The following is a 14,151-nucleotide window of genomic DNA, read 5'->3' on the forward strand; positions in this document are numbered from 1 at the left end:
CTCAAGTTCTGAAGATCATTGGAAGAAAGACATGTCAACATATCACGTATATAAAAAGATGGTGGCCTCATGGCTTTGCTCTTTAATTTTATTTATTTTTTTGCATGTTTTTGTCTTTACTCTGCTCTCTGGCACCATTCAGCCATAACTTTCAGTAGATAGAAACACCTACACATCCTACAGTCCTCTGTAGGTATCTTCTTCGCATTTTTCATCAACCTCAACTTCACTGAGATTTTGGTCGGCAGCGCAACAGCCCTCTATTGATATTACTGTAGATGCAGGCGAGGAAAAGAGGCAAGCGTGCTCATAAAGCTTTAGTAATCAAGACTGCACACCCTTGCCTTCATTTCCACTTGGCTAATATCCGCTTCAAAAACCCGGACTACTGCGGATCTGCCGCCCTCTATTTCACTGAGGACTGGCTTGAAGACCAAACCCTGGACAGCGCACTTCTGCCAGGTGTGGAGCACTCGGACGGAAAGAGAGGACATGGAATCTGCTTTTACATAAACAAAGGTTGGTGAGCCAAAACCAAAGCACAAGACCTCTCGTCCTCAACTTGGGGTCATTTCTTAGAAGTTGTAAACCCTTTTATTCACCATGAGAGTTCTCCTTGTTTATTTTTGTTGCTGTTTACATCCCAACACCAGCCAGAGGAGGAAAGCTGCTTCCTGAGCTGAAACAGACGTGCAGGGAAAAAAAAAACACCCAGACTGTCTCATCCTTGTTCGTAGGGATTTAAACAGCTCAAACCTCTCCAATGAACTTCCAATATGTGTAATGCATCTATACGATACACAAGTTTCACTTTCTGAAATGATTGACAAATGTTTAACTTTTTCATGACAATCACATTTTTTTTACCTGTATTTGTATACAAAAACATATACAAATGTTTGTGCTACATTTATATCTTTAAAGGAATAATTAGGGCCTCCAATAATTATGCCACTGCTGAATTTTGTCATGATTTGGGCCTTTTGGTTGTGTTTTTAGGGCTGATTGACGTATTGTCTCCCATTGCACGCTCCACTCTCTTCAGCCACCGCTCCGTTCTCTCTGATTAGTTGCACCTGCTGCGGCTAATTAGGCTCAAGCCAGTTCACCTGTGACCCTGCCTACTTTCCCCATTGCGAGACAATAAAGAAATTCTTAATCCTGCCTCCCACAACCACTCCCTGCCAGATCATCTCATCTCACTGCTGGCATGTTTGCTCCCAGTTCTTGCACCCTCAGTCTACCTATCCGGTGTTCCTGTGCTTGCCCTGTCCTCGCTTGCTCATCGTCTAGTGGTCTGCTTGTGTGCAGCACCAGCTTCATTGTGCTCCTGTAGGGATATTTCTTGCTCTGCCTATTCTTGGAACAGTTCGGCTGCAACTCTAATCAGTTACCTGCTTCAGCCATCTTCACCTGGTCAAGACATCTCTCTCTAATCGTCACCTGGTCACCTCGCCTCAGTCATCATCTGGTTCGTCTGTCTCAGTCATCTTTACCTTGGTCAGCCTGTCAAGCCACCTCCAACCAGCTTACCACCTGCAGTCTGTTCCACCAGCCTCCAGCCAGTTAAACTGTCATCATTTGCCCGTTCAACCTTTCGTATCCACATATCCTCTTCTTAAATAAACATTGTAAGCGCAACTCTGTGTCTGGCTTGAATATCGGGTTCTCTGATCTGTTGTTCATAACAGAATTTGTTAGAAATACCTCCTTCTTAACACTGGATAATTCTCCCTTACTGAATAAATTTTACCAACAAACTTGTCCACATCGGACCTCACTCTTTTCTTTGCCAAATAGAGGAATATGACCATTAAAATAGAGACTTGATGGCAAAGTCCTGTGATTGACAGCAGAAGGAGGGGGTTGATGGGAGGATTCTGTCAACAACTGATAACAGCTGTCAGCTCCACTCACAACAGAGACAGAGAGTAGGGAACAGAGACATCTACACACCCAGACAGATGCACTGCAATGCACCCCTCTACATATGTTTCCAATTAAAACCTTTTGCTTACGTCATTCCATAGTTACGTAATGCATATGGAATCAGGTAGATTAGAGTCCATCATGTAAATTTCAACCAGTGCTGAGGATGACACTGGTCTGCACCCCAGATAATAAACACAGATGTAAAGTTAAACAAAGTACACACACACACACACACACACACACACACACACACACAGACTTATTAAACATTCATCGAAGGGAGTTCGGGGTAATGAACGGGAGTCAACAATGAATTATGGATCATATTCTAATGGTTGACTTACCTCTCTCATTACTGGCATGCTAATGTGATTGGGAAACAAATGATTACCAGTTTTAGTAGAAAGGTAGATGGAGTGGGAGAGTAAAAACTCAGGACCCCAAACCCCCCCCCCCCCCCCCCCCCCCCCACCCCCCCACCACCCACCCATGACACTGAATGACTGGTCTATGGGAAGAATGTGGTGATGTGAAGTGAAGAGACAAATTAAATAAAAAAAGATTATTTCCATTTATACATGATTCATATTTTAAACTTTAATCTCACATGTCACTGATCTGAAACTGTCAAAATACACAACTCTGTATTAATTATTATATTAAGCTTTTTGTGCAGGTCTGGTTTGTTATAATACAGATATATTTCTTGCTGCTGAAAACGGGCAGAATCACATAATGTATTCTGCGCCACAACACAAACAGTGTTTCAGAATTCTGACCAAGCCCAAGGCTCCCAACTGATGTAATACAAGGGAGTGTACACATTTGCACCTGAAGGCATTCATATCGGTGCCAGTCAAGGTGGAGGCATCTCCTGCCATCCATCTTGCAGCTTATTGGCACCAAAAGACCCAGTTTTATGCTTTTCACAGAGATTTATGAGCAGCTACAGATGCGAGCGGACGCGTGAGTATGAATGCAAGCACTGGGAGCACGTGTGTATCGTGTAGCTTGTCAGGGTCCAGGTTAATGTGGTTATTGACACCGCCTCCCCTACCACTCATTGTCATGTGTCCTTTCTCTCCTCCCTCCATCCATCCATTTGTCCAACTATCTCTCCTTCTAGCCTCTTCCTTTAAAAGCCTGTTAGGAAACCTAATAACCTTCATCAGCACAGAAAGATTAGCTTTTTAGCTGGAGCTGCAGGAGAGTGTGTTTTGAGAAAGAAAATTGTGGGCTAGAGAAGAAATGAAGAATCATAGGATGCTTGAGCCAGACTAAGTTAAAGGCTGAGCGGATAGAGCATTTGTAAATGTAAGCCCACAGGTATACACTCGGCTACAAGACATTACACATGTCAAATCACTTACAGCGAAGGGCAAGGAACAATGTGGATATCCAACCAGAGACCTAAACACATTCATGATGGTATTAAATCAAAGCTCATTATGGATTGTGATTAAAGTTTTGAGTCATCTTAATCTTTTTCCTTGCAAAACGGCTTTCGTTTTGATGATGCAATCTAGCAAGTTGAAAAGTTATCTGATGAGCTTCAACTGTGCCTAGAATTGGGATAACATAAATTAAACGACTTAATGAAGTGGAGTTAGTACAGCTACTGGTTTTTGAATTAAGTGTGTTTTGAATCATGATTGTCATCATGATCTAAGTGTTTAATACATGTTCAAAGTCTTGTAATCATTGACACTAATGTGAATCAAAGCAAAGTAAGGGCAGGTTATAGGTAATTAGGTATAGTTTAAAAAAAGTTTGAAAAAGTAAGTTGTTTAATTATTTTTCATTATTATCCCCCACTTAAAACAACACATTTGACTATTTGGAAATATTTCCAGTCCAACTAATGTTATAATTAACATTATTTAGATGATAATAATTGATATATTGAATGGTTTTAGCAGCATAATGACTAATTATGGCCTTTCTGTTTTAGGTGAAATCAGTCTTGTTTTGTTTAAAATGTTTTTGTAACCATGAACCGGGTAAAACTGGCTTTTATTTACTCAAGGCTACTAGCCCCTCATACAGGCTCATGCTTTTTTTACAGTGACTGCACATACACCTAATTCTTAACAAATTGAATCAGATGATTTACAAAAAAAAAAAAAAGTAAAACCATCAAAGAATTATAATGAACAGAAAATAACTGTTAATTCAGGCCATTTGAAGGCTCTAGGTGAAAGTACGGGAATTTAAAATTCAGTCCTTGGTGACTGGACTATTTTCAGAAGACTAACAAAGAATCACAGTAAAGCTTCCCCTTCTTTGAGGCGTTATGACAAGCTTGAAAAAAAATATTTGCATTCATGTTTTACATCTCCATAATCCTTGCAGGGTTCTGGATACTAGTGCTCCTTTTCTGTAACCATTGGGCAAGACCCCAGGTACACCATGGAAAGGTCATAAATGTCTTACAAGGCAGCGAAAAAAAGAGAGAGATTGACCCCACATGTATGTTCTTTCACTGTTGAAGAAAGACTAGGTACTCTGCACAAAAATAAACTGCAATCTCCACACAGAAAGAACATATTTGAAAATATTCTCTCACTTACTCTAACTCTCACCGCACAGCATAAACAGACCTTCCACACTCCCTACGCCAACAAACAAAACAACAACACGAAACAAAGTCCCATGTACTGGATCTTACATCATAGAAGTCAGGACGTACACTCCTTGTGAAATTTGGCTTCCAGCTGGGGAGAAGCATGTGTAACGTCTAAATATACAACCACACACAATGCTCTGCACCAAGTTGAAATCATAGCACAGAATGGCACGTTAAATGGTGCCATGCGTTCAGTACAAAAACAGAGACAAGGTGACCTATGGTGCTGACAAACATGAAAATACGGATGGTGTTTGCTTTTCAAGAATCAAGATTCTCCATTGTCACCATGTGTTACCATAGTGGCACACAAATATAAATGAAACTGGAAATATTATATCTATATTTTGTTTATATTTTATAAATTATATCAGTTGATTGCACTGACCAACACGCTTCCTGAGAAGCTTTAAGCGTGCAAATAGTTTTTGGGGTCTGATAAGAATCGTATCTGAGTCCAAAAAGTCCGAGAGCAGTTCCTTTGCAAATGATGTACATTTCTGTGATGTTGCATAAATGAATTACTCAACGCTCTCATGATGGTGCACTCATGCCTGCAGTAACTTCTGTGCAATAATTTTAAGCCTTGATTTACAGAACTGTCCAATTTGCATGGATGGATGTACAGCCAGATCTTCCCTGAGAAATTAGTGTACAAATAGGCATTACTAGTAGTGTGATTGTAACATTTAAGATGTTACATTTGACCTGTAACATCTAACGAGTCAATGGCTTTCGGAAAGAAACTGAGTCTAAGAGTTTTTGATGTAATGTTTCTGAAGCATTCACCTGATGGAAGTGGGTCAAACAGTGCATTGCCTGGGCATGTGCAGGACCCCTTGGATTCCCAGATAATTAAGCCATTTTATCCTCAATACAGCTGTCCCAAGTTTGATTCCTGACTCAGGACCGTTCCTTCTTTTACCTCTGCTCACTTCTTGTATGATAACTCCAAATCTAGATCAACTTCACATAGACTAATGTTTTCAAGCCTTTACCTTTGGTTATTATGGTGGTATTCTGCTCACAGATAATGAAAACGTTATTTCAAAGATTGGTATTTAATATAAAAAGGTAAAAGGAATTGTTGGTAAGCCTAAAAGCAACTGCTTCACTGCATTGAGAGAGAGAGAGAAAGTCTGGTGTCTACAGGCAGTGAACATTTTTGCTTTGTTGTTTGCTTTGACTGCAGGCTCGAGATCAAATAAACATAATTTGTGATAACCCAGACCAGTGCTAGCCCCAAGAGGTTTATTCGAGAGTTAGCATCCCATGCAGAGATCACATGTACAGTGTACATGTATTTAGGGAAAAAGTTTGCAGACTGTGAGCAAACATTCTAGTGCATTAGCAATAATATTGTGGTCGGATGGTCAAGATATCTTGTGGCAAGTACTAGGACCGTAGTCTGGTCATGCTTGTCCGCAGACTTAAATGAGGTTTCCATAATTGCAACCATGATGAAACAATTGTGGAGATCTTGTAGACCAAAGGGCGGTCTTAATCTAAAAAGAAGCCAAACATGCCACAGCTGACTTTTTACATTTACAGATGCTGCCATAATAATAATGATACTAATAGAAAATGTATTGCAATGTTACAAGTCTAATTTTATAGGGGGATAAAGATTCTTATTCATTAAATATAAGTTATCAAGCACATTTTCAAACAACTGCACTAGAGGCACACCTAATAGGCACATTGTGAATGATCTTATAAGAGGTGCCATCAGTTGGAGAACAAACGCCTTTCCCCTGGGAAAAGGTGGCATTATGCCCCATCCCTACCTCAAACAAACAGTCAAACATACACAAAGGTACCCACACACTGCAGTTTAACTCCCCTTTTCCCTGGAGAGAGGGTCTTTACCATTAACAAAATAGCATCCAATCACTTACATGCATTTTACCCGTGGCTTTTCTTGCCATATAACACAAGAAAGCAAAACAAGATAACTCACATGCAAATACACACAAATATGGCCTCACCTAATACCCATCAGCTTTTGGGACTGGGAGGGGGGGGGGATCTATATTTCATCTGTGGAGCTGAAATGTTTGTGCGCACGCTGAGTTTGTTTGTCATTAGGCCTAACCCCTGTGGTTCACCTAATCAGGGTGATGTGTTTGTGTATTTAATTTTGTGTGGGTTCTAAAAAAAAAAATGAGAATATGACTCTGTGTCAGCGTTTGTGCGAATGGTGTGCAGGCTCCCCGGCTGGAAAAATTTGGCCGGCTAAATCGTGCAAACACACACTTGTGGTTGAATTAAAGTTATCGATCGGCCCAGGCGTGCTGTCACACAGAGATCAACGCTTAAGCCTGATCAATGACTCATCTATTTGTTTGTTTCGTGACTGGCTGCGATTTTATGCATCATGTCCATTTTAATTTTTCTATAATGCATTAATTTTGTTTGATTCAATTAAGCAATAAATTCTGATTAAACTCAAACTACAGTTATGATTACGTCTGATGACAATAGAGACAATATGAATGCTTTTAAAGTTTCTAATTAAGCAAACATGGAATCTCTTGCTAATCAAGACAACAATCTGAGGTGTTTAAGATGTGTCATAGTAACATTAGATCCTCCGAAATTTTCTCCGACCCACAGACCAAACATCAAACGTGTAATTTTAAGCAGGTTAACGAAAGGGAGGAGAAAAAAACATGTTTTACAAGAAAGTATTTTTGCCTGAGCATCATCCAGAAGGTGTCACTCAGCACTTTTTTTCTGTTTTGGAATAAACTCCCACTTTGGTCATCACGCTGTAATGACTGGGGTCTGGAGCCCGAATTCAAACCGCACACAGAGCCGAAGATTTAAGAGCTTTTATTGCCACAAAGAAGGCTGGATGGATCAGGACCGGGCTGAAGAAGACTGGAGATGGTGGAGATGAAGCGGGCAGACGGGACGCAGGAGCACTGACAGAACGAGCCTGATGAGCTCCGGAGCTGGGTCCAAAGCGTGCTGACGAAGTGGGACAGGTGGTGCGTCGGAGCAGGGACCAGGATGTGAAGGAGGACTGTGGCTGTGGCGCATCAGAGTGAACGCCAGGACGTGCTGGCGGATCGAGACAGGAGGGGAGACTGGAACACAAAGTAGAGAGGTGAGTGGGAGGCAAGATCCACTAACCTGGGACGGCGTGAGGCGTGGGGTAGCAGACTGGCTGGCGAGGAGTGCACAGGCTGGAGAGCGCGAGGGAAGCTGGGCGTCTGGTGATTGAGGGAGTGCAGAATCTTGGACATCAGACAAAACAGCAAAGACAAACTGAAAGAGGAGTGCTTATATAGGGATGGGCTGACAGGAGTAATTAGAGCAGGGAATACTTGCAGGTGACGGCGATCAGTGGGGAGGAGGTGATCAGGCGAGTGACAGCTAGAACCATTACACACGCACCACCAAATAAAAAGGAAAATCTTAAGAACATCTGAGTAATGTCTGTTCTAAGACTACAAACATCACATTATCACTGCTAAAGCCTACTCCACTGACCAGCAAAAGAAAAGCCTATGCCATGAACTCGGCTAATAACTGAGTACATTCCCCAAGCATTTAAAAAAAAAACACTGCATACTTCCAGCACAGTAACAAAATAAGAACAAGTGTATTCGTGCTAATAGGAGTAGGGCTGTATTTAACCTGCATGCTGCATTGCACTGTTGTTTACTGTAGAGGCTGTGACTGTAATAAGTCACCAGGTCACAGACAATCAGACTCTGTGCTCTACAATTACATTGGAAAGAGAGGAACCTTAGTCTGTTATTTCCCCGTTGTCTACATTCATTAGTAAATGGCATGTAATGGCAGATCACTGTGGCGGCCAATAAGTGAGCACTGTACAGTCATTTAAAAGTCAGATGTTGGTACAGCTAGTGTTTAGGTGTAACTACTTTTCTTAATTGTTCAGATATGTTTTTAATGGCACCACATCGGGACACTTTTTCACCTCATTTGACCAAACAGCCTCATATTAAAATGATACATGGTAGAAGCAGGTTCATCGTCACATAATCACATGATGGGGGAGCTTGTAAAGAAAAGTCTATGAAAGTATCAACTGTACTCCAAAGCCACACTGTGTAAATTTAAAGTTAAAGTCAGTGTCTCGCTAAAGTGATAATATGGAGAAGACAAACTTCACTTCTGTATCATTACCTACTGAACGTTTTCAATGAACAGAATTTATTGGGATTTCATGTAAAAGACCAACACTCGAATGAGATGCACAAACAAGTTTTGATTCAAACCATCACATTGTTTTTCTGGCTTCACGCTTGTGGTCGTTGTCCTGATGGGAGGTATATCTCTGGAGCAGTTCAAGTTTTTTTGCAGCCACTTAGAAGCTGTCTTACTGGATTACCATGTGTTTAGCTCCACAGATCTTCCTATCAACCAACCTCCCTATCCTTGCAGAAGAAAAGCATTCCCGCAGCCTGATCATTGATCTCTGCAGCTCCTCCAAAGTTAGCATATACCTTTTGGCTACTTCCCAGATCTGTGCCCTCTTTGCCCAGTCTTTCAAGTCTAGGTCAACGGTTGTTTGCATTCGTGATTTTTCTTTGAATTTTTAAAGGATTGAACAGTTTCTCCACGAGATGTTGAAAGCCAGGTTTATAACCCAGTTCTGCTTTTGCCTTCCCCACAACTTTATTCCTGACCTGCCATGTGTGTCTTCATGGTGTTGTTCGCTGATTAATATTCAATAACATCTGAGACATTCACAGTAAAGCTGTCTTTCGTATTTCCTTTCCACTGTTGCCACATGCATGCTTTGGTTGAGGGAATGGTGCAAAGTTAACAGCCTATTGCAATGAACTGTTAACCTGACTCTCACTAGGAAAATGTAGTTCCACCGAGCTCCACACGGCTCCACACATCCATCTGGAATCGCTGCCATTGGCAGCGATTTCAATACCACATAAAATGGATGAGCAAATTAGGATCGCCGGGCAGGATTTTTGTAGATGTGACGTATCAGAGAAGAAACTGTTTGGATTCAGACAACAATAGCAGCTCACAGTGAGGAAGCAAGAGGTGACCAGACATCCCAGAGTCTCCATTTTGGATGATCTGTCCCCAGCAAAAGCTCTCACCAATTTTAGTGTATCATGATGGAGTAAAAAAGTTTAACACAGCAAGAGGTCTTTACCCGGTCCTGCCACTGTCCCAACATAGAAGAACTAAGCCTAGCACGCCTTCCCCGACTCTGTGCCCACCTGCTTAGCAAAATCAGAGACGTCCCCGGTCTTCAATGGAGAAATCTGGTCACCAGGTAACATTGGTGCTGTTATTTCATCAGTGTTGTCTAATCTACCGAATATTAACTCTTTAAAAGAACACCAGAGAATGACTTTGAAGGCTTTTGTTAGTGGAAACAATGATTTCGGTATCAGTGTTGGTTTTGATGTGAGTGGTTGAAGTAGCATGTCAGTAAAGTTGACGGACAAGTTGGTTTGTCCAATCATATGCAAGGATTTTTGATAAGGCCCCTCCTTCTGAAATACTCCAATGGAGCGATTCCAGATGGATGTGTGGAGCTCTGAGGAACAAAATCCATCTGGCGATAGTCGGATAAATTACCTGTCCACTGCTGCACAATATTTGTTCAAGAGGAAGAATTCCTGCACAGTCAGTCACTCCATGCAATCATTTGGTTTTCCTTAGGCAGCAGACTATCTGCCACTTGGCATAAAAAATTACCACATTGCTCTATCGCTTTGATTGAATTGGATTTGTTATGGACTACAGAATAAAACACATGGATATAACGTGAAAAGGGGTGTGAATACTGTAAAGAAGTGGATATTTTCACTTTCTTTCCCCCAGCTTCCTTGTCTTGAAAGCTAACCTGCTAACGAAGCTGGCAGCAAAAGAAAAAAGTTTGTGCTCATTGAGGGGATTTCCTAAGTGGAGTCACCTCCTCCTTTTTAGTTGCCTGTTTAATATCTCTGAGGTAACGGTAAATCAATTGAAAAATACCAAGTGTAGGTATGTTCAAACACTATTTTATTGTACTATCAATTCAGAAAAATCCACCATCTTGTGTTTACTTTATACCTGGAGGGGATTTATGCAATATCCGACTTAGTTATTGACAGGGAGCACACATAATTCACCTTTTTAGTGGCGCATTCAAAAGCAACAGGAGAGAAGAGACACCTAGAGATTTCTGTGGAGGCAGATAGAGAAACAGCCCCATCTGCAGGATATGAGCATGACTGAAAATCAAGACGAACCCCCTTCTTCATCTCCGTGAGGGTACCCACTAAACTCCACTGCATCTCTTTGTGTCAGCAAACCCTAATGAGTCTCCAGAGAGCACGCCCAGGTGAACTTGCTGTAAGAGGAAACTACCTGTGTCTGGCACAGCAGAGAACAATGCTGCATGTTTTTTTTTTCCTTCTTCCTGCAAATACACTGTATCTGCAGATTTTGTTGAGAACACTGCAGGGTACTTTGCCTGAGATATAACGGTGTTCTCTTTCACAGGACTGGCTGGATGAACAGTATTTTTGGAAGCGGTCAGCACGGAATCAGCGTTTGTGAGTACAGTGGGCCGGATTCTCCTTAACCTGAGCAGACTCACGTATACTCTGAGGAGAACAAGCTAAGGACTTAAACATACAAATGCACATATCCTGGGAGACTGTCCGTGCACTCTAACCCCTTCCTCTGTGCTTGTACTTTCCTCTCAAATATCACTGAGTCCAGACTGGGAGGAAGACCTTTGCAGAACAAAGCAAAAGCACGATAAGGAAGAGCCTGCTGGTGACACTCTGCCTTTTCTTCCAGCAACAAAGAGATCACCTGCCCTTGCCAGTTGGTTCAAATTGTCCCTCTCTGCTGATTCATTTTAAGGTTTGAGAATAAAAAATAAAAAAAAACATCAAAGACTCAAAAACAGAGAAATAGCAGTACAAAGGAGGGGAATGCTTTTTGAAGTCGTTTATATTGGAAGGAATAAAAGACGCAGAGTTGAAGGGAAACAAGAATAGTAACAGAAGGTTAGATTGAGGAGCTCAGAAGGAAAAAGCAAAGTAATCGTAACAAGAGTGGTCATATTTCACTCCAAAGTGGCCGTCTTTTAAAAGTGCATTACATGTCAACAGGAAGCTTGTCGTTTTATTAATGAAGCTACAAAACTGGACATCAGCGTCTGATCAGAAAAAAAGCTCGTAATCACCAGACTGGCTTGCTCCAGCCAAATCAACAGATCTCAGCTGTGTTTTTTTAAGGCTTAGTTCAAAACCAGTGGCAGCTGAGCAGAGGTATGGGACAGATGTGCACGTCGGTCATTACTGTAATTGCTCCATTTACTTCCCCTACCCTGGGAGGGATGGTTGGTCAGCACCATCTGGACACAGAAAGACACATGCAGCCAGGCATGGTATTCACCCAACATGGTGGGATATCATGGGTAGTCTGCCAGTGAGAAGAGGCAGGCTTTGAAAGATATTTTCATGCCTTTTCATCTTTGTCACTGTTTTCCCTTCTGTCTTTCCTCTCATTATCTGACTTTTTTATTTATGTCTCCAAGTCAAACATACAAAAGTATTCATAGAGTTTAGTCATGTGTTTCATGTTTCAACCGCAGAGTTTAATGCATTTAATGTTTTGTTTATGATAGCGCAACATTAAGTGGTGCAGAGTTATGTGGAAAGCAAATGAAGCATGCTTGTTTATTTGCTTTTTACAAATAAAACTGAAAAGGAAACATTTGCCGTGCATTTATATTCAGCCCCCGAGTCAAGATGTTTTAACGCCATCTATCACGTCAATTACCACTGCAATTCTTTTAATATTTTATGCTTCTACCACCTTTGCAGAAAAGACAAAAAATGTACACTCCAGAATATCTAAATCTTATTCAGATTGGATTGAACTGGAAAAATCTGTATCAAGAACACTTTCACGCAAACGCCATCCACCATTTGTTGTTTATTTTTAGTTCCTAATGTGTTTCTTCCAGGACTGCACCAGCTTCATTCTTCTTCCCATCAACTTTGTCCAGGTTCCATGTCTCTGCTGTTTTCTATCTACATTTTATTATTTTGGTATATCTTAATCATGTAAAGCACTTTGTATTGTCTTGTACTGAATTGTGCTATATAAATAAATTTGCCTTGCTGTAGATAAACAAGCCAACTCCACGATGCTGCCACCACTATCTTTCCCAAAGGAGAGATGGTGCGTTCAACAGGTGAGCATTCGCTTTTGTACTAGAAGGAGCAAAAACGTTATGTTTATCTCATCTGATTAAAGCAGTTTCTTTCTCATTTGCTGTGCCCTCTGCATGGCTTACTGCAGGCTACAAACAGTTTTTCTAAGGATGTCTTAAACAATTTCTTCATTCTTGCCACTATTCCACAAACCTCAGATTTGTGGATAAATGTCGTTGGGTCAAACAGATGATTGTCAAGCCATACGCATTCACTGCAACAACAAATGGAAAGAGGGAGATGAAGAAGAATAGAAATCGAGAGGTTTGGTTTAAAACAATATTTCTAAAAGGTTAAAAATGGTTTAGTAAGTGCTTAGCTGTGCCACACCATAGAAGAATTTTACATTTATTCCCTGGTTATGTTACAGTTAGAGTCAAGAGGTTGGAGATTAGGTATTGTCTCAGGGTAAATCTTTTCGCATGTCGTCACTCATCCTATATGTATTACTCAGCAATTTCAATAACACACTTAAATATTTATCGCCAAGTTCAGATCTCTATTTCAACGCTGTTCTGTTCCCTTCACCCCTCCATTCTCCCTTTCATTTGTATTCAGCAAGCTCGCCCCCTCTTCTCATTCTCCATGCCAGCACACACCCTCATTTCTTCCCTCTTTTTCTCCCCACTGGACCTTCCTGCTCTTTCTGCCTTCCCCACTTGTCCTAGGGCCTCTTTTTCCAACCAGCATCCCTCCGTCCCTGCAGAGCAGAGCTGACATTGGGCATGAGGTCAGAGAGATGGGCAGTCATGCTCCTTCTGTCAGCCAGCTTAAATGGGCTTAGATACAGCGTGAGGAGACACCCAGGGGACACCCTCACTAGACTTGCGTTCTGGTTGAGCATACAAACACAAAGTCCTTCACATTCAATCACACACTTTTGGAGGCATATAATAGCACACATATATACACATCAGCTCCCATTAAAAGCAGCCTCTTTTTTTGGTAATGCAAAATCATTCTTATTATTCCCAACGCTTAAAAAAATGAACACTTACAAGAACTCAGAATTACAAATGAACAAAAACAAAAAATAGTATTGACATTAGGCATAAACAGCATAAGATATTGTTATAAACAATGTATAAAAAGACAACATATTTTCCCTGCTGTCTGACATTGAATCAGATTAAACCTTTCCTGATTTTGGTCAGTTAGGATTATCTAAATTATTTCTGTTTGGCTGGCCTGTTCGGTGACCCCGGTGGGTCGGGTTGCAGTGCCAATCCCCCACTGCCCACCCAACCCCCAATCTTGATGTTGGGGTTCACCTGGGAACTGGATACCCTTCTGGGGTGCCGGTGCCTGGACCTGAGAATATAAGATGTAAGTGGTGAGTGCAAGTGTGTGTACTGTGTCCCCCTTTTT

Source organism: Fundulus heteroclitus, unplaced genomic scaffold (genome assembly GCF_011125445.2).
Source record: "Fundulus heteroclitus isolate FHET01 unplaced genomic scaffold, MU-UCD_Fhet_4.1 scaffold_494, whole genome shotgun sequence".
NCBI lineage: Eukaryota > Metazoa > Chordata > Actinopteri > Cyprinodontiformes > Fundulidae > Fundulus > Fundulus heteroclitus.